This window comes from Dermacentor variabilis, chromosome 1 (assembly GCF_050947875.1).
Source record: "Dermacentor variabilis isolate Ectoservices chromosome 1, ASM5094787v1, whole genome shotgun sequence".
Taxonomy (NCBI): domain Eukaryota; kingdom Metazoa; phylum Arthropoda; class Arachnida; order Ixodida; family Ixodidae; genus Dermacentor; species Dermacentor variabilis.
Genome location: NC_134568.1, coordinates 195,151,582 through 195,173,272, shown reverse-complemented (window position 1 = coordinate 195,173,272; position 21,691 = coordinate 195,151,582). Strand labels below are relative to the sequence as shown.

Sequence of the window (21,691 nt, the reverse complement as noted above, 5' to 3'; positions counted from 1 at the left end):
CAGCGAGGGAAATCCTGTGAAACGCAGCTTTTCGAATTCATCACAGATATTTACTCGGTTATTCACTCAGTAGGCCAGATTGACGCTGTGTTTATAGATTTTTCTATAGCATACGACCAGTTTCCTCGTCACCGACTACATGTAAAACTTCAAACTTTTAATCTTAATGAAAGCATTTTAAGTTGGATTCATAATTTTTTAACCGAGAGATCGCAAGCTGTCCTACTTGATAAAATTTTTTCTTTACCTACTGCTCTTAAATCTGGAATTCCTCAGGGGTCAGCCTTAGGCCCTCTATTATTACTATTGTACATTAACGATCCCCCCAATAATACATTGTCGCAAATTACTCTTTATGCAGATGATTGTATCGTACATCGTCAGATTAATAAACCGAACAATTCTCTTCCTCTTCAGGCTGAGTTGACTACATTAACATCATGGTGTGATATGTGGCTAATGCACATTAATGTTAATAAACGAAAGCAATGGCATTCACTGCACGTCGCTCAAAATTATCATTTTCTTATAATATCAACAATGCTGCCATTGAGCCAGTAAGTCAGTTTAAAAACCTCGGTGTCATCATGTCAACTAACTTAACATGGAATCAGCACATAGAATACATCACCAGTCAGGCGAGTAAAACACTAGGACTAGTTCGTAAAACAGTGTACATGGCTACGCCTGACACAAAGCTTCTGGTGTACAGCACTCTAGTCTGACCGCAGCTGGAGTATGCCTATATTATTTCGAACCCGCATCAGGGATATTTAACGCAGTCAGTGGAATCATTACAGAAGCGTGCGATTCGTTTTATAATAGGCAACTTCATGCATGACAGTATTACACCACCTTCGAAACACCTTGAATCTTCAAACACTTCAGCAACGAAGACGCATTTCTTTACTTCATTACTTCTTCAAACTCTACCACAGCACTTGTACTTTCCGACCAGAACATATTTACCCTGCTTCATAGATCTTCCAACGCAATGATCACCCATTCAAAGTATACCTACCCCATTGCAGGACTAACTTGTTAAAATTTTCTCCTTTGCTTTTAGCTATTAAACTTTGGAATAAACTGCCGAAAGACGTTGCGTCTATGCAAAATCTTGATGCATATTGTGCCACTGTATCTTCTGTATAAGCCTGCGATTTCATTGTTTTGTGTTATCTGTGAGTGTGCAATAATGTTTGCCTCCCTTATGTAATACCCCTGTGAGGTCTTTTGAGGGCATAAACTGTAAATAAATAAATAAACATATCTTTCGAGCTCCGGAAGCTAACCGCTGCAAAAGTTCTATAACGGTCAAGAATCGTGACGCGGTAATGATACCCTTTTGATGTAGGAAGGGGCCCAAAGATGTGCATGTGCACTTTCATGAACTGATCCCCTGGGGCCATCAAACGATGGAGTGGACTTTTTGTATGACGATAAATTTTTTGTCATGGGAGCATGCTCGCGCCCCTTAACGGGTCTTCTTGGGCCCCATGTGATGGCGAGAGGGCTAAAGATTGCTTGAGGGCGAGCAATCACGATCTCTATGATATGCTCTAGTTTGTGCTTGGCTATACACAACTTCCCCGGTGCTAGACAGCGAGGCGAGGTAAGGTATGTAGGGTGTTTTACGTAGCTTGAACCAAAGATTTTAAAAAGAGTGGTTAACCGACATATGGTTTGCCGCCATATGGCTCTCTTGAACATATTTTCTATGTTCCAAAAAGAGCATGAAAGAGAACCAGATGGAAAAGGAGCTGGTGCTGACATATTTAAACTGGAAGAAAGCCGAAAAGAAAATTCCTAAGCGCATAGCCACAGGACTAGACGACGTTCCCGTTAGGCTGATTATTGAACTATATAGGACCAACAAGTAAGGAAGGTCTGGTAAAAGCAGTGGGAAAAACTTTAAAAGAGAGACGAATACCAGACAGTTGGCGACAACTAGAATGAATTTATTTTTAAAGGTATGGGGGACAAAGATAGAATTCACTCGTATAGACCGTTGACCATTACATCAGTAATATACAGGCTAGCAATGCAGGCAATCAAATTAAAGCTGCGAGCATGGGCCCAGAATAACGGCATTTTCGGAGAGCTTCAGAATAGCTTCAGCATAGGTAGGCGTTTGGATGACAACTTATTTGTTCTTACTCATTGTATTGAACTTTCAAGAGTAGAAAGGAGACCGTTGTATGTGGCTGTTTTAGACATTACAGGAGCGTATGACAACGTAGACCGCAACATTTTGTGGGATATTCTGGAAGGGGAAGGCTTAAGTGACGATTGTCTACAGCTTTTGAGAGAGCTTTATCTGGAAAATACCATTTGCGTTGAATGGGAAGGGATGAGGAGCGAGAAGAAAGTTGATATCGTCAAGGGACTGAGGCAGGGGTGCCCTTTATCCCCACTGCTGTTTATGATGCACATGGTGAGGATGGAGAGGGCTCTGGAAGGAAGTAATATCGGGTTTAATCTCTCATACAAACAGGCGGATACAGCAGTAGAGCAGCAGCTTCCAGGTTTATTTTATGCGGGTGACATTGTGTTGCTAGCTAACACGCAAAGTGATTTGCAACATCTGGCTAATATCTGTGGACAGGAAGGCGAGAATTTAGGTTTGAAATTTAGTGTTAGGAAATCGGGTGTTATGGTACTCAAAAAAACAGTGAACAGGCAGTGGCAATAAAGGCCCAGGAAATACCTCGGGTAAATGAATCTAAAGACTTTGGTATATGGATAAACGAAGGTAATAGATATATGAAAACAGTAAAAAACAATAACAGCAAAGGGGAAGAGAAATGCAGTCATAATGAAGCACAGAGCACTATGGGGATACAATAGGTAGGAGGTGCTCCGGGGTATGTGGAAATGTGTAACGGTTCCCGGACTTACTTTTGGAAATGCGGTTGTTTGCTTGAAATCAGGGGTACAATCAGGACTTGATGGGAACCAAAGGTCAGTGGGACGCCTCACACTGGGCGCTCACGGGAAGACTAAAAATGAAGCTGTGCTGGGCGATATAGGCTGGACAAGTTTTGAAGTGAGGGAAGCTCGCAGTGAAATTGAGTATGAAGAACGGCTGAGGAATACGGAAGAAAGTAAATGGGCTGGGAGAGTGTTGAGGTGTCTGTACAGGAAAAACATTGATTCACAGTGGAAGAAAAGAACTAGGAAACTTACCAGCAAGTATGCGGCCTTTAGGGTGAGGAATACAGCAACAAAGAACGTCAAGCGGAAAGTCAGAAAGGCTAAAATAATCTCATGGATGGCGGTAATGGAAAAGAAACCTGCCATGAGTAACTACTTAAGAGGAAAAATCGAAATCAGGAAAGAAACAATTTATGATAACTCAAAGGGAAGCTCATTACTTTTCTAAGCGAGATCAGGATGCCTTAGAACACGCACCTATAAAGCAAGATATAAGAAGAAAGAAGAAGCATGTGCTTGCTGCGGTAAAGCTAGGGAAACGATGGAGCATTTGTTATTCGAATGTGAAGACATCTGCCCAGCGGTCGATTTAGGCGCTACTGGCCTCCTTGAAACCCTTGGGTTCAGCGAGAGCAGGGGAAAAGTAAACATGTCCGCAGTAGAGATTAGTAAGAGGCGATTGGAAGATTGGCGGAAGAAAAGTATGGAAACGAGAAAAAAAGGTGACGTACAAAAGCAAAGTTCACAATAGGGGGTCAAGAAATTTGGTTGCGGGTAGTTCATCGTGTTTGTTTTTTTATTCTTTTTTTAACCTAGGTAGGACATTAGACAGTATAATAGCAAGAGCTTGGTGGCGCAACCAACTGCCCCGTTCTAAAGGGGACGCTCATAACATCCGTCCATCCATCCATCCATCTATATTCCTCTTAACTAGTTAATTAACTGAGATCAATTATTCAAAATTTTTAATATTCACTTTAGGACCAAGTGTGTTCTATTACGTTATAGAGGGGGTTCAGGAATGACCGATCTAATTTTTAGTGGCAACGTACGTGCTGCGTGATGATTTTTTTCAGCATTTAAGGGAAGCCCGCGAAATATTAGATAAAGCCACGTGACGGCGCTCATGCGATATCGTATTGCAGCGCTTTCAAACGTGCTTCGACCAAAGAACCGTGCGCGCGGACCATGACGAAGTTAGCAGCCATGGCTCTAGACATTGGCTTCACAGTGCGTCAGCATATTTCGTGGCCACAGGCGGAAAAAACAGGTCGCCGTCTTTGATGAACGAGCGGTCCGCGTGCAGGCTTCTTTCGCGCGAAGCACAGTTGAGAGCGCTGCAATACGATAGCAAACATGGAGGAAGAAAAACAACGCGATTGAAGCCAAACCTGGTGGCCCAACACGTGATCGCAAGCCAAAGTGCGCGGTTCATTTTAGTGTTCCCGCTCTGCAGACAGAGCCATGGCAGGGCAGCCGAACAAACACGCATCAGATAAAAGCTACTGGCATAGCTACTGGCAATTAAATATCTCAGCAAATCTTGATGCTTGATCCGGGATCTCGACGAAAGAGGTCACGTGTTGGGCTACCCCTGAGCATATGTGTGGGCTTCACAGAGTGGTTCACTTACTAAGGCTGGCTCCTTGACGTAATGGTCTCTCCTCACTTTTTCTTCCTCCATGATAGCGCATGAGCGCAGTCACGGGTTTTCATTTTGTATTTCACGGGCTGTCTTTAAACGCCGAAAAAAATCACCGCGCAGCATTTACGTTGCCACAAAAGAATTGAATCGGTCGTTTCTTAATCCTCTGTACAATCAACTAAACACACTTGACCCTAACGTGATTATTAAGAAACTTACACAACTGGTATTAGTTCAATAACTAATTAAGCGTGATAGAAGAGTAATCTAGGGAGCGCCACATGACGGCAAACCATATGTCGTTAGTTTCATTCTGCAGTAGTTCACCACTTTTTTAATATCCTTGGTTCATGTTACGTGAAACACCCTGTGTATGGGCGCCCTTCGGGTGATAACGTTCTGCTCGATGTTGTGAGAGACAGGTTGAGTCCAGTCTGGAGAATTTGTCAGGGACGGTACTCGTGAATGACAACAGCAAAGCATTGTAGGAGGACGAATCAGAAAGTCTTCGCCCCTAAATTATATCAGCGAAAGTAAGGTACACACAGGTAATTACAAATATACATAATATTCTACGTACCTTACACTATGTTTCCACATAGTCCCCAGACCAGTTGAGACAGTTATTTCAGTCAGTCAGTCAGTCAGTCAGTCAGTTTTTATTTGCAGGAAAATCACATCATCCTGCGGGTGGCAGAGACTAAAGGCATGATTGCCTGACGAGGTCTCTGCCCCCGTAACAAAAGGAGCAGTCTACAGCAGTATAGCAGAGAGCTGGCAACAAAAGAGAGGCGGCGTTACAAATAGTACATGCACACAACCTACATCATACATTCTATACAATATGGGTGTACTTAAACACTACGGACAGTTTATTTTTGAAAAATCACATTGAAGATTCGCTCATATCACAAAAATACTTAAAAGGAAGTAAACAATTGAAACGGAAATTTACATTTGTCATTGTAACTTAACAATTTCAACCAAAAACAGAGTCGACGGAAAACAAAATGAGCCGCAGTTCACGTTTGAATGTTTTTCTGGGTAGGCAGAAATCCAGAATAGAAGCACAGTTATTTAACATGTCTATTACCTGATATTCCAGATCCTGTTTTCCATAATTTGTTCTGACTTTTTTTATTTCTGCGGTTGGGGTTACGGATGTCATATTGCGCCAAGACAGGTGTGTAAATACTGTGGAGTTTCTGTTTATATATTCGCTGTGCCAGTGTCCATAAATATACTTTATTTGCAGGTAAAACATCAAATCTAGGAAAAAGTGGTTGTGTCGGCAACAAACTAATAGGGCCGGTGTGGTTCACAAAAATCCGGAGGACGCGTTTTTGCAGCAGCTGTAGCCTATCGTAGTTCCCTTTTGTCGTTGTCCCCCAGACCAGAATGCCATACAAAAGTTTAGAATAGAACAGGGAGTAATATAGTGATTGCTTTAGCCAAAGGGGTAGAAGAGGAGCTATTTTTCTAATACATCCAACAGACTTCGCGAGTTCGGAGAGCAGATAATTGACATGGGGGGTCCAAGACAACTCTTCACTAAACCATACCCCAAGGAACTTTTGTACACTTACTTGTTCTAAGTTATGTCCTCTGTAGTGTAAGTTAATCATTTTTGTATGCTTATTGATTGGCTTAAATATCATGTACTTTGTTTTTACTGCATTTAACTGTAGTTTGTTTTGTTGCAACCATGCGGATAAATCATTGAAATACAGATTGGCCGAATGCTCAATGTCATGCAGTGTTCTACCTGTAAAGAATAAACTAGTGTCATCTGCAAACATGGTTATTGTGGGTGTTCTTTGTAGTTCCGTAATGTCATTAACATATAAGAGGAAAAGTAACGGGCCTAATATCGAACCTTGCGGGACACCTAGTTTAATGTCAAGCTGTTTTGAAGAACTGCAGTCTATTTTAACAAACTGACGCCGAAACGATAAGTAGCTCTTGATAAGGTCCAATGTGATACCTCGAATTCCATAGCAATCTAATTTTATAGCTAAGATTTCGTGGTCAACGGAATCAAAAGCTTTGCGCAGATCGAGAAATATGCCTAGGGTGAAGAGCTGATCTTCAATATTTTTGATGATTTGCTGCTTGACGGCAAGAAGAGCGTCCTGAGTTGTCTTGTTTTTCTGAAGACCATACTGTGAGGGTGATATTATATGATGCTTAGTTATATATTTTGACAGTCTGTTATTGATTGACAATTCGTAAATCTTTGAAAACACCGGTAGCACTGAGATTGGCCGGTAATTACTAATATCGTCAATTCTACCTACTTTGTGTATTGGAATTACTTTGGCCAGCTTTAATTTATCTGGGAAGACTCCAGTAGAAAATGTGAGACTAATGAGATAGGCTAGGACAGGGCTGATAATTAATGATACTCGCTTTACAGGTTCAACTTGAATTTCATCATACCCACTTGCGACATTATTTTTTAAGCATATTATAAGACCATTGATTTCTCTTTCGGTAACGGCATCCAAAACAAATGAATTTACTAGACGAGAAGGCCAGTAGAGCCCACTTTGTTGAATAGACGGCTGGGGTACGGCTGCATTAATGAAATACTCGTTAATTTCATCTGCTAGCGTCTTAACTCCCATAGAGTCATTGATTACTATTTGGTCAGCCTTAACCGGTGATTGGTTCCTTCCAGTAAGGTAATTTACCTGTCTCCAGATCTTTGCCGGATCCGTTCTTATCCTAGCGAACATTGCTTCATAATATGCAAGTTTGGCTTTCTTTATATCGGCGTTTAATTGATTGCGATATTTTTTAAATTCTTTGAGCAAGTCACCGTCTTTGCATTTTATGAATTTGTGGAACATATTATTTTTCTTCTTGATGCGTTTTAGCAGGGCGGTGTCAATCCAGGGCTTTTTAATCTTCCCATTGCATTTCTTATACTCTCTCAGTGGAAATGCATCGTTGTAGCAGCTAAGAAAGACCCGAAGGAAAACCTCATACGCAGAATTTGCATCCTGCTGTAAGTACACATTTGACCAGTCAGCCCGCTCAATTAAAGAATGAAAGTAGCTTAACGATGAGTCGTTCACCACCCTATGTTCAAGCCTGCTGCGTTTATAGTTCGTGGTTAGGATGTGTTGTGTGGCAAAGAATATAGGCAGATGGTCACTGATGTCACATGATAATGCCCCTGCTTTGAAATCTGATGCACTCAGGTTTGAAACACATATATCTATGGAAGTAGAACTTTGTGAAGTAATTCAGGTTGGCATAGAAATAGCATTTTCGCACCCATAAGAGGATAAGAGATTCATCAAGTCGCGCGCAGAAGGGTCGTCGGCCAACGTGTCGATGTTTACATCTCCCAAGAGAAAGAACAGCTTATTAGTATTAATACAATAGATTATTACATTTTCTAAATGCTGTAGGAAATGCCGCTTGTATCCAGACGGTGGTCTGTACAGATCAGCAATTAAAAACGTGCTGGTTTCCACCGTTAGGCACTCTATATCCCTATTCATAACTGTGCACTCATCAACAATATGATATGCATACTTTCGCTGTAGATAAATAATCAGGCCACCACCTCTACCTGTTCTGTCTAATCGTATTGGAATGTAATCAGTAAAACAAGGAGAAGGCTCATCTTTGCTTAACCATGTTTCTGTGAACATGAATGCGTCAAAATTAACTTGCAGGGATTTCAGCCAAATGTCCAGCTCATCTTGTTTGTGCCTCATGCTACGGACATTTAAGTGTAATAAGGAAAAACATGGGTGTAAATATTGAAGATTTGATTTGAGCGTGGACGATTCAGTAATGAAAGAGGATGAGTTGAGCATCATACTGATTAAATTAAAAACCCGGACTTACACAATGACGTCTAAGATTATTTGATGCGGGCGATATCTTGTTTGTTTGCAATTCGAATGGCGTCGGTCTGTTCATCTTTCCGTGCCAAAATTTTACCCGAGCTGACCCAGACGTATTTCCATCCGGCTTTTTTCTTTTCCGCAAGGGCAGCCCCAAGAAGTTGCTTGTTCTGTCGTGTTAAGTGCTCATTCACGTAAATGGTAGTGATGCCTGTGCCCTTATATCCCACATCTTCAGATGACAGCTTCTTTTTTTTTTGACTTGGCAAGGAACGTGTTGCGCTTGGTTCGCGATATGAACCGTACAACGATGTTCTTATCCTCTCTGCGGGCCGTGGGCACCCGGTGGCAAATGTCAATATCAGTATCAGCTACCGCTTCACCAACAAGTTCACCGATCTTTTTTATCACTGAGGTTGAGTCGAGCTCCTCTGGCACACCCCTGATTTCCAGGTTATTACTTCGCTGATATTGTTCGAGCTCGTCCACTTTCTTTTCAAGTCTCTCGTTTTCCGCTTTGAGATGTTGATTCTGAGCTGTTAACGCTTTTATTTCTTGATGTAACGCCTTGATGTCACCAGTAATTGCCTTAACTTCATCACAGGTGTCGCTACAGAAGCGCAGACTATCTTTTATTTGCCTCATTTCAGTCCGCATTTCCCTGCGGAAGTCTGATAACGCACTTGCGAGTTCCTTTTCTTCTTTCTTTGACATCGTGTGCCCACGTCAAAAAGCAGTCAAAATACAAAATATATATCAATTTTTGGTTGTCCGGCAGCAGTGCAGCAAGCAAGGTAATTACTATAACGTGTCAAGGTCGTTTGTTCTTACCTGTAACGATAAACAGGATCCCTTAGTCGCCCTGCTCGCTGGGTGCACTGCTGCCGGACTGAAGAGCGAAGCAGGGATTCCGGGCTTATGTAGGCAGCCGGGCACTCTGCTCCGTCAGCGTAGGCAGAGACGAGGATGCGCAGTAGGATGCACGGGCGTCACGGTAACCAAAGGGCTCAGGAAGCCTGCGTCGTTGATGGCAAGCCGAAGCGTTGATCCAAGGCCCCAAGAAGCGTGTGGCTGTAACGATAAACAGGATCCCTTAGTCGCCCTGCTCACTGGGTGCACTGCTGCCGGACTGAAGAGCGAAGCAGGGATTCCGGGCTTATGTAGGCAGCCGGGCACTCTGCTCCGTCAGCGTAGGCAGAGACGAGGATGCGCAGTAGGATGCACGGGCGTCACGGTAACCAAAGGGCTCAGGAAGCCTGCGTCGTTGATGGCAAGCCGAAGCGTTGATCCAAGGCCCCAAGAAGCGTGTGGCTGTAACGATAAACAGGATCCCTTAGTCGCCCTGCTCGCTGGGTGCACTGCTGCCGGACTTTTTAGCATTAAACTTAAAAGCATTAAACTTGAGATGCCCCTGTGCCATGTCGTCTGTCAGGAACGCGCGCGACCTCCTCAAATGTTCATTATCATGCAAGTCTTCAGGACCTTTTGCGAATTCACAACACCACCACTCACACTTCTCAAAATGGACACCTTTGCCCAAACGTGGGCTGCATTTCCCGAGTATTTCGATGGGCGTTCATCCCTTGCTCCATAGAAAACGAATCACACTTCATTGCTGGTAGGCCGTGCAAGTGTGAAGCACAACCGCCATCTTCCACATCTGACAGCAGCGCCGTGCCGCGGAGCTACCGGCAGATAACGCCGGCCGATCCAAGAAAGGTCCGCATCTGATAATGGATATGTTGACTTCGCATTTATAGCCGTAATTTGGCTAAAAAAATAAGGCCAGAGACCTTCTGATCCGCTCTCGTAGTATTGTGTGGCGCAGCGCGAACGCGAAAGGTGCAATGGTGGATGGCTTGCCTGTGATGAACGATCCATTTGTTGAATCAATCATTTGGTCATCAGGAGCGACGCGTCCGCAGGTGCGCGCCAGACTTCAAAAAGCGGCCACACTAACATCAGGTTACCTTCGAGCGCGAGGCCTGGAGCTGTCCTGCGAGAAGTGCTCTATAGTCGCTTTCACGCGTAAAGCAATGAAACCGTACGTTATCAGAATTAATGGACAGCCAATTGCCTACGAGAAGACGCACCGCTTTCTAGGAGTGATAATAGATCGAGACCTTTCCTGGAGTCCTCATATCTCCTACCTAAAAAGGAAATTAGTCATGTTAACCCACGTGCTCAGATTTCTTGCGGGAAAGTCATGGGGTGCGTCTGTGAGTGCGATGCTCCAACTCTATAACGCACTGTTCCTCGGTCTCCTGCGCTATAGCTTACCTGTACTGGGGGGGACCAGTAAGACCAACCTCCGTGCCCTCCAGTCTGTACAAGCTCAAGCTCTACGAATTTGCCTTGGACTTCCCAGATGTGCATCCACGGCATCAACAATAGCCATCGCGCATGACCACCCTATCGATACGTATCTTCAAGTCGACGCTTTAAGGATGCATATCAGGCACTTCGCGCGACTTCCATCGCATCATCTCGCCTCTCTTCCTGCCGCTCGACCTCGTTCAGCGTTTAGCAGGATTATTGCCGCCAACCACGGAACTTTACCATCAAACTTCACGCCTGCAGCACGACCATCTCTACCGCTGTGGTGCCTCCATCCACTCCAGGCTCTTCTTGTTATTCCCGGTATCAAAAAGAAAACGGAGATGTCGTCTGTCGCCCTCAAACAAACCGTGCTTTCATTCCTACATGACAAACACAAAGAACGCATCCACGTTTACACGGATGGTTCTGTCTCCTCTAATAGTTCAGCTGGAGCAGTGGTAATTCCCGCAGAGTTTGTCACCCTCAAGTTCAAGACGTCTCACATTACATCATGGACGGCTGCAGAACTCGCAGCTATCCGGGCTGCTCTAGAGTTTATTTGTCACAAATCGTCACAGTCATGGTCCTTCTTCTGTGACTCGAAGGCACCTCTCCAGTGCCTGATGTCCCCTTTGAACCACGGACCAAATATGAAACTAGTGGCAGACATCCGACTACTTCACCATCACGCAATTAACAAGGGGCACAACATCATCTTCTAGTGGATACCGGGTCACTGCGGAATTTCGGGCAATCACAGTGCGGATGATGCCGCCCGATCGGCCCACAATGGTGCCCACGTTATACCAATACAACTGTCACGAACAGACACAGCCACAAGTCTTCGCTCCCTCGCCCGCGAGCTTCCGCAGAATTCGTGGAACACCAATGAGTTCAGGAACGCACGTCTCCACAGATTGGATCCATGTCTGCAACTCCGTCTACCACCAGGGTTACCACGAGCGGAAGCAACACTTCTGTGCCGCCTGTGGTTCGGCGTGGCATTCACGAACTCCTATTCATTCCGCATTGGAATGACCGACAGCCCTACATGCGACACCTGCGGTTGCGAGGAGACGATTGAGCACCTCCTTTGTGACTGTCCCAGCTACAAAGTGCCAAGAACAGTGCTCGTGACCGCGCTCGAAAAACTGGACAATCGCCCCTTTACAGAGGAAAAAGCTCTAGGACACTGGTCCAGACGGGCTTCGGCACTCAAGGCCTTAAGGGCTTTGCTGAAGTTTTTAAGGACATGCGAATTGTGCGATCGCCTTTGAGTGTTGTATCACGTACTATCGCGTTACTGCGTGAATTTTCCAATTTCTCTTTTTTTTCTCCTCTTCTTCTTCTTTCTCCTTTTATTCCCTTTACCCCTTTCCCCAGCAGAGGGTAGCCAGCCGGTACTTACACTGGCTAACCTCCCTGTCTTTCTTCCTCTTTGTCTCTCCTCCTCCTTCTTTTCAGCAATGCCTACCAGGAGGCCATACCGAGACCGGAAATGAGCTCATAGTACCTGTGTAACTGGTGAGCCACCATAAATATGCAACGAAACGTGCGTCTAAGCCCAAGATTAGGGTGAGTCATCAGCTGCTTTAGACGTTAGTTTTTCTCCCATTGACAGCTTTGAGATAAAGAATCTGTGCACAACTCTTGTACGCAGGATGAGCAGGCAAGATACTCCCTTCTGCTCCCGTGTCGACTAGGAAGTCCAACTCCCTGATAGTGTCCTCGATGAAAAATATGTGAGTGGTGAGCTCCTGGAAGACTGGAAGTCACTGCTAGCGCTGCTTCCACGCGTTTCTCGGCCATGTGCAAGGGTTACGTACACCCTTGCCAACGAACAATAAAATTTCACTTGGTAGTAAGCGCTCGTGCTCGTCCTTTCCGTGTCCCTCTGTTGTGCTGCACGCTGTACCACTTAACATTGTATACACCGCTGCGCCGACGCACCGAAACGGTGGTAGTACAAGTTGTTGCGTTTCGCCTGCGACACGTGGTTTTGCCGGCGCGACTGCGGCGGGGCGGCAGACATTTTGGCCCGATCGTCGTCGCCGCAACACTCATCGCCAGGTGTTTCCAGGCGCGACTGCGGCGATGCGACCGCCTAGGGATCATCCTCGCATTCCAGTCATTGTGCCCGAAACAGGCGATGCCAAAGCAGGGATCTCATTCCAGTCATTGTGCCCGAAACAGGCGATGCCAAAGCAGGGATCTCGTTCCAGTCATTGTGCCCGAAACAGGCGATGCCAAAGCAGGGACCATCCTCTCATTACAGTCATTGTGTCCGACCGGCAGCGCCACGACAGGGTGCTACGAGATCGTGCTCGACATGGTGCTACGGCATCGCTACGACAGTGTGCGTCACCATTAGCCCATTGTACATTCACGTGCTCGTCTTTTGAGGGGTTCCTTCTTGCCCTCAACTGCGAGAGTATAAAAACAGCTGCCCCCGGACGCCAAAAGGAGGGCTCCGATTTCTTCTGTTGAGTGAAGTGCTCTCCCGTCTCTCTACTTCGGTCAAACCTGACCACCAACTCTTTGCGATGTTAAAATAAACAAGTTGTTTCGTTGTTACCAGTCAACTCATGCTTTGCCGGGACCTTCGGATGCTTCCAATTGTACCCCAGGCCGCCAGGCCAACGCTACCCTTGGGGCTTGCGACCCAGGTACAACCACGGGCGTCAGCGCCGAGTTCCCAACAGATCGTACCAGCAGTCCGATCCAAACATCTGGTTGCCAGCGGTGAGATCGCCTCCGACTTCAAACAACTGTCTGCCAGCGGTGAGATCGCGACAACGGAGGCCAGCAGCGAAGAGATGCAGTTGACGGTATGCTGAGCAGCTCAACGACGATCCGGGAGCAGTGCAACGAGCCCTGTGTGACGACTGGTTGCCTGCAGCGGAACGACTGCGCGGAATTCCTGCCTGCGAGGTTTGGTGAGTGCGGGACTTTCTTCTTCTGAGCTTTGCCAGGCTTTTGTTAGTGTTAGAAACAGAGCTGGTAATTGTGGTTGTCGTTGCTGCCGGGTTAGTTGCGGCAAGACAATAGTAAGCAGTAGAGAAAGCAGCATTCAGAGCAGCCATGGATTTGAAGTCGTTGCGCAAACCGAAATTGTTGGAGCTTGCAAGAGAGTTGGGTCTGGATGTCTCAGACAAACTAAGAAAACCTGAACTGCTAAAGGCTATTCTTGAGTTAGAGGCTGAGGATGACGAGCTGTCGGAATGCCTTGAGACTATTGAGGAGAGGTCAAAAAGACAGGAGCGCGAACTTAAAGAGCAAAAAGAGAAACAGGAGCGCGAACTTAAAGAACAGAAAGAGCGAGAGCAACAAGAGCGTGACCGTCAACACGCTTCGGAAATGAAGCGTCTTGAGGTAGAAATGGAACGCGCTCGTAATGGAAGTCAGGCACACGGTGCAGGAGAACGCGTATTGTTCAAAATGACTGACCTGATGCGGCCGTTTAAGCTTGGAGAGGACATTGGTTTGTTCCTGGTTAACTTTGAGCGAACGTGCGAGAAGCAGGGGTTTTCTCGGGAAACGTGGCCACAGCGCTTGCTCACTTTGTTACCCGGCGAGGCGGCCGACGTAGTCGCTCGCTTGGATAGAGAGGAGGCAGAGGATTTCGACACAGTGAAATCGAGTCTTCTAAAAAAGTACCGGCTGTCTGCGGAGGCGTTCCGTCGGAAGTTTCGGGAAAATGAGAAAGGCAAAAGTGAGTCTTATACAGAGTTTGCGTATAGGCTTATGTCGAACATGCAGGAGTGGCTCAAAGAAGAGAAAGCGTTTGGTGACCACGATAAAGTTCTGCAGTGTTTCGGGCTAGAACAGTTTTATAGTCGGTTACCGGAGAACGTGCGATACTGGGTCTTGGATAGGCCAGACGTTTGTACGGTGGCTAGAGCCGCTGAGCTAGCCGAGGAGTTTGTGACGCGTCGAGCTCGCGGAGCTAAGGATGGTCAAAAGGGTGAATTTGGCTCGAAGTTCGAGAGGCCGAAGTTCACACCCATGAGAGCAAAGGGGAACGCGCGTAGTGCGGATGCGAGTGGAAGCAGTGCGACCGAACCTAAGGAGACGGCGGCAGCCGAAGCCGAACGCAGAAAGCGGTTCGAGATGAGGCGAGCGGGCGTTTGTTATACGTGCCAGAAGCCGGGTCACTTTTCGGCGCAGTGTCCGGAAACAACACCAAAAGTTGTGTTTTTTTCAATAGGCAGCACTGACGAGAACATGAAGCTTCTCGAGCCTTACATGCGAGACCTCCTCGTGAACGGGAAAGAGTGCCGAGTGCTTCGCGATTCCGCAGCTACGATGGATGTAGTTCACCCGTCTTACGTAGAACCCCATATGTTCACGGGCGAGTGCGCGTGGATCAAGCAAGCCGTGGAAGCTCATAGCGTGTGTCTGCCAGTAGCAAAGGTGCTTATTGAAGGACCTTTCGGAGCGCTTGAGACAGAGGCGGCAGTGTCATCTATGCTGCCACCCCAGTACCCGTACCTATTTTCAAACAGGTCCGATCACCTCCTGCGCGAGAAGGGGCTTTTGTTTGGTGAAGCTAGTGTTCAGGCCTTAACCAGATCGAAGGTTCGGGAGCTCGCTGCAAAGGCGGTAGTTGCGGGGCCGACGTTATCAAACAACGAAAAAGGGTCAGAGGCGCAGCAAGCTGATATTCAGAGCACGCCCGAACTGAATAAAATTGAGTCTGTAGCGTTGAAGGCGCCAGATACTGGAGAGGAAAATCCCGATTCGGGAAAGTTAGAAGAGCTATCTACTGATTTGCTCATCGCGCCTACGTCAGACGGACTTGATAGGTTGCTAAAAGTCAGCCGGTCGGCTTTGATAGCCGAGCAAAAAAAGGATGGCAGCCTGGAAAACGTGCGCTGCAATGTCAAAGAAGGTATCGCCAGGAAAACTGCGCGTTTTGTGGAAAGAGGTGGAGTCCTGTACCGGAAGTATCTAGACCGCCGAGGAGTGGAGTTCGATCAGCTGGTCGTGCCTCAATGCTATCGTCAGGATCTGTTGCGCTTGTCGCATGGGGGTTCATGGTCCGGACACCTAGGAGTTAAGAAAACTAAGGACCGTCTCTTGCAAGAGTACTATTGGCCAGGGTGTTTTCGGGACGCAGACCATTTCGTGAGGACCTGTGACACTTGTCAGCGGGTGGGCAAACCAGGGGACAAATCGAGGGCGCCGTTTAAATTGGTACCTATCATTACGGAGCCTTTTAGACGGCTCGTTATTGATACTGTGGGACCTCTGCCGGTAACAGCCACGGGGTACAGACACATTTTGACTGTGATCTGCCCAGCGACAAAGTTCCCTGAAGCAGTGCCGCTTAAAGAACTCAGCTCAGTTGAGATAGTTAATGCACTACTGTCCATATTTGCGCGAGTTGGTTTCCCTGCGGAAATCCAATCAGATCAGGGCACAGTGTTTACTAGCGCTTTGACGACAACTTTTCTCGAAAGGTGTGGGGTAAAGCTGTTACACAGCTCAGTGTACCACCCACAGTCGAATTCCGTTGAGAAGCTCCACTCCGTCATGAAGCGCGTGTTGAGAGCGTTGTGTTTTGAACATCGAACTGACTGGGAGCTGTGTCTGCCTGGGGTGATGTTTGCTTTAAGGACCGCGCCGCATGCGGCTACGGGGTTTTCGCCAGCTGAACTGGTGTACGGTCGCTCGCTTCGATCTCCGCTTCGCATGCTTCGAGAATCATGGGAAGGTAGGGGCGACGACCCAGTCGTGGTGGAGTACGTGCTTAAGCTCCTCGAACGCTTAAGAAGGGCACAGGAGTTGTCAGGTGAAGCAATGACAAAGGCCCAGCAGAGGGCCAAGGTTTATTATGATCGGACAGCCAGGGCCCGTCGTTTTGAGGTTGGCGATGAGGTCATGATATTGCGCACATCGCTAAACAACAAACTAGACGTGCAGTGGGAGGGCCCAGCACGAATTGTTCAGAAACTGTCGGACGTTAACTACGTGGTAAGTCTGCCAGGAAAGCGGAAAGCACAGCAAGTTTACCACTGTAATCTGCTCAAACCTTATAGACAAAGGGAAGCAGTGGTGTGCATGATGGTAAACGTTCCTGAAGAGCTTCCGGTCGAGCTTCCGGGACTAGGCTCAGTGACGAACAGGGAAGACACCGGTCAAGTCATTAGTGACCTTATCAGTAAAGCGCCGCTGTCGCCTGAGCAGAAAACCGAACTACACCAGCTATTACAAGAGTTTCAAGGTCTGTTCTCTGAGAGGCCTGGTAGGACTTCTGTACTTACTCATGATATAGAACTTACCTCCACAGAGCCAGTACGATCCAAGGCGTATCGGGTGTCACCCCGCCAGAGCGATATTATGGAGGCTGAGGTAAAGAAAATGCTACAGCTCGGTGTTATTGAGGCAGGTGAGAGTGATTATACCTCCCCTTTGATTTTAGTTGAGGTACCGGGCAAGGAACCTCGTCCTTGCGTCGACTACCGCAGGCTTAATTCCCTCACTAAGGATCAAATTTATCCGATCCCTAACATCGAGGAGCGCCTTGAGAAAGTTAGTAGTGCTCAGTTTATTTCCACCCTAGATCTTGTCAGGGGTTATTGGCAGGTTCCACTTACAGAAGAGGCTAGTAGGTATGCGGCGTTCATTTCACCAATGGGAACATTCCGTCCTAAAGTGTTGAGTTTTGGTTTGAAGAACGCGCCATACTGTTTTTCAAGTCTCATGGATAAAGTGTTGCGGGGACAGCAAGAATTCGCTTTACCGTATCTAGACGACGTAGCGATATTCTCCGCATCCTGGTCTGAGCATATGGCACACTTGCGGGCAGTGCTAACCCGCCTGCGCGAAGCGGGCTTGACAGTCAAGGCTCCTAAGTGCCAGATAGCACAGGCCGAGGTTGTCTACCTCGGTCACGTGATTGGTCAGGGTCGTCGCCGCCCCTCTGAAATAAAAGTGGCCGCTGTGCGAGACTTTCCGCAACCGCGCACCAAGACCGATGTTCGGTCGTTCTTGGGTGTCGCCGGCTACTATCAGAGGTACATCCCTAGGTACTCTGATATCGCGGCTCCCCTGACGGATGCTCTAAGAAAGACAGAGCCTCAAACAGTCGTCTGGGACGAGACCAAGGAAAGAGCTTTTAGCGCCCTAAAGAGTGCCCTAACAAGCCAGCCTGTGCTACGATCGCCAGACTATACAAAAGGGTTCCTTGTTCAGTGCGATGCTAGTGAGCGAGGCATGGGCGTTGTACTGTGCCAACGGGAAAATGGAGAAGTAGAACACCCCGTCCTGTATGCTAGTCGTAAGCTGACCAGTCGTGAGCAGGCGTATAGCGCCACCGAGAAAGAGTGTGCATGTCTCGTGTGGGCCGTTCAGAAATTGTCATGCTATCTAGCCGGCTCGAGGTTTATCATTGAGACGGATCACTGCCCTCTCCAATGGCTGCAGACCATCTCTCCCAAAAATGGCCGCCTCCTGCGCTGGAGCCTCGCTTTACAACAATATTCCTTTGAGGTGCGTTACAAAAAGGGGAGTCTCAACGGTAACGCCGATGGCTTAAGTCGAAGCCCCTAACGTAGGAATCAGCCTCAAAATTGTTTGTTACTGATGTTTTTCTTCCTGAGGCAGGATTTTTTTTTAACATATTGCTTTTGTTTAGTGTTTCAAAGTGATGATATGCTTTCTAGTGCAATTTTTCAATTTGTGGACGCGTGGTACTAGGAACTAGGCAGTGGTATAAAAAGGGGAAAGAGCCTGGCAGGGCTTAGTGAGGGTTGTGCCGTGCTTGCTGACTGAGCGGTTGAGTTTCAGCGTAGTTCTAACGCTTGCCGGGAACGAGAACAAAAATGTGAACTCTCCCGAAGTCACTTTGCAGTGTCCCGTGCGAACCTGAACTAGAGAACGAGGCCTTCTCTGTGCGCTGCGCTCAAGAAACGTCGAGGGACGCCCGACTTCGGTTATGAGCATCATCGAGCGACATCCCTCCGGACAGCGGATGCAGTCCCCTGTCCATCGGGATCTCCTTCCCCCGGCGGGGCGGTCTGTTGCGTTTCGCCTGCGACACGTGGTTTTGCCGGCGCGACTGCGGCGGGGCGGCAGACATTTTGGCCCGATCGTCGTCGCCGCAACACTCATCGCCAGGTGTTTCCAGGCGCGACTGCGGCGATGCGACCGCCTAGGGATCATCCTCGCATTCCAGTCATTGTGCCCGAAACAGGCGATGCCAAAGCAGGGATCTCATTCCAGTCATTGTGCCCGAAACAGGCGATGCCAAAGCAGGGATCTCGTTCCAGTCATTGTGCCCGAAACAGGCGATGCCAAAGCAGGGACCATCCTCTCATTACAGTCATTGTGTCCGACCGGCAGCGCCACGACAGGGTGCTACGAGATCGTGCTCGACATGGTGCTACGGCATCGCTACGACAGTGTGCGTCACCATTAGCCCATTGTACATTCACGTGCTCGTCTTTTGAGGGGTTCCTTCTTGCCCTCAACTGCGAGAGTATAAAAACAGCTGCCCCCGGACGCCAAAAGGAGGGCTCCGATTTCTTCTGTTGAGTGAAGTGCTCTCCCGTCTCTCTACTACGGTCAAACCTGACCGCCAACTCTTTGCGATGTTAAAATAAACAAGTTGTTTCGTTGTTACCAGTCGACTCATGCTTTGCCGGGACCTTCGGATGCTTCCAGTTGTACCCCAGGCCGCCAGGCCAACGCTACCCTTGGGGCTTGCGACCCAGGTACAACCACGGGCGTCAGCGCCGAGTTCCCAACAGATCGTACCAGCAGTCGGATCCAAACAAAGTAGAGTGATGGCGGGTCGTAAGGAGACCATGTAGGTGATGATCGGCACCAGCTGGCAGGGAATGTGCACGGAAGCGGTTCAACCCTGGCGTGTCGGCAAAATGCCACATCTGGCCGCCGTTGTCTCACGGGGTCAGGGCGCTGGTCACCAGGCCGGCTAGTCATCTCAAATGACATCTCAAAGGCCAGAAATGTCGCGAGTAGGGTATATATGTTGCAAAAACGGAAGATGATGCACATGCAGCATTGCCGCCACGACATGTTAAGATGACTGGGTTTGCAGCTAAGAGGTCGCACAGAAAACTGCGTTGCGACTTCTCACACCTTGTCGGCAAGAGCGAACAATGGTGACATTCTGAGGCCAGAAACTGAACTCAACACCATCTTCACAGTGGGTGGCAGTCACTACACGAGGAGCTGTTTGATGATGCTCTTGCCGAAAGATGAGGCCCGTGTTTAAACAAAGTTTGCATATGCCTAAGTAGCTGATTTGGACGGAGATCCTCTGTCCTTGTAGTCGCGCGCAGCTCCTACAGTCGTTCTCTTTCTGAGAGAGCATGTTCGCCCTAGAATGGCTTTTCCTAATGTATCGTACAGAGTACGGTGGTAAGCGGCGCATTAGAATGTCCTGGACTTCTGTAGCTTCTGGACTACTGTAGTCCTTGTACAAGGCCAATTAAGGGGTGATGTTTCTGAAATCCAATTGTGCTTGTAGCGTGAGGAATAAGATGTCCGGCTGCTGGGACAAAAAAAAAGGCAAGAAAGGCGCTTCACCACGTAGTGGCCCATTGACGGTGGCGGGGGAGCGCAGGAATGTGTTGGGTCATTTTGTTGCGTTGCCGGCGTCGCCAACAATCACGGCAATGCATTCAAGTCAGATATTCTGAACAGACTGCATTTATTATTGGGCTCGCACTTAGACATCTTTCTCTGCAGCGCAAATGCGCCACCACAAAGTTATACTTAGTGCATACGCTGATTCATGAACCCTTTTGCATGAAGCCTCTCGGGTGTCGTATGCATGTACTTTGTGTTGGTTTTCGTCATCGTGTCTGAGGCTGCTTGCGTAGAACATGTCCATTCACACAAAATACTAAATTAAAAACTTGTGGTGGCGGACTAGGAACTTCTTCTGGGGGTGAGGGGGGGGGGGGTTGTGGACACGGAAGGATGAGGGGAAGGAAGAGACAAGGAAGAGGGGTGTGGCATCTTGGTGAACAGAATTTCTCCCCCCTCCTACGCTCCTGCCCAGAGGACCTGCTGTTGAGATATGTAGTCCAAACGCATCAGATTTGAAAATCCGCCAACTTTTGCAGCTTTCATTATTTGCCTTACGAGTCCTTTTTGATGTCCGGACCTGTCGCATTACCAACATCAAAAGTAACAGATGTTGGTTTGCCCCCTAGCATGTAGGCCGGTACAGTCTTATGTAATTCTTTAAAGATATTCTCCCTAATTATCGTACAACGCATGCCGTGGGCTGAAGCTCGCAGCATGCTGAAGAAAGGAGCTTGACGCTATAAATAGCTATATACATGCTGTAGTTTCGGGGGTGAAAAGCTGGCTAAATCTTTCTCGGCCCATGCAGCGCGCCTGGGCGTAGTCGTGATAGCTTCAGCCCGGCTTCTGAAGTTGCGGTTCGGACAGGGCAATCGGAGCATTAGGCATTCCTTACGCGATGGTCGCATGAGGTTCTTGATTTGTCGGCGCTGCCTCAGACGAGTTGGCGTCGGGGCGTGAACTTGTAAATGAAGGGAAGCCGGCTCTCAGAAAAAGGCATAATTGCATGAGGTGTGGAAAAACCTCGCTTTCACGAGCAGTCTTTGTGGAGGCTTTGCTGGAAGAAACATTCCGCCTGCGGCCCGACCGTAATCGGGTGGACCGCCAGCGGCCACGGGCCAGTCGCAATGTCTCCGCGGGCCGGATCCCTACCATGGGTCGTAGTTTGCAGACTTATGTTCTAGACAGTCCGGTGAGTGAGCCCTTGAACTTTTGCAAAAGCAATATCTCCCGCTCTTCTTTATTAGTTTAGCTTTGGATATTTACTCAGTGATGAGCCACTTCGTGCCAATCAAGGCATATTTCTTGGATAATTAACCTCTCCACGCCTTCACTCACGCATAATCCATAGCAGAGAAAGAGAGAGGAA

At 47.7% G+C, this 21,691-nt stretch overlaps 1 long non-coding RNA gene across 2 annotated transcripts in view; it reads left to right on the top strand.

Moving 5' to 3' along the window:
* The window catches only part of LOC142572632 (uncharacterized), a 41,390-nt gene extending 28,829 nt beyond the window's left edge, over positions 1–12,561 (top strand). For both annotated transcript variants that reach the window (XR_012826116.1, XR_012826117.1), the window contains exons 2-3: positions 12,226–12,336; positions 12,422–12,561. This is a non-coding gene — a long non-coding RNA (uncharacterized LOC142572632). The remainder of the gene's footprint in view (positions 1–12,225; positions 12,337–12,421) is intronic.
* Positions 12,562–21,691: the final 9,130 nt, after the last annotated feature.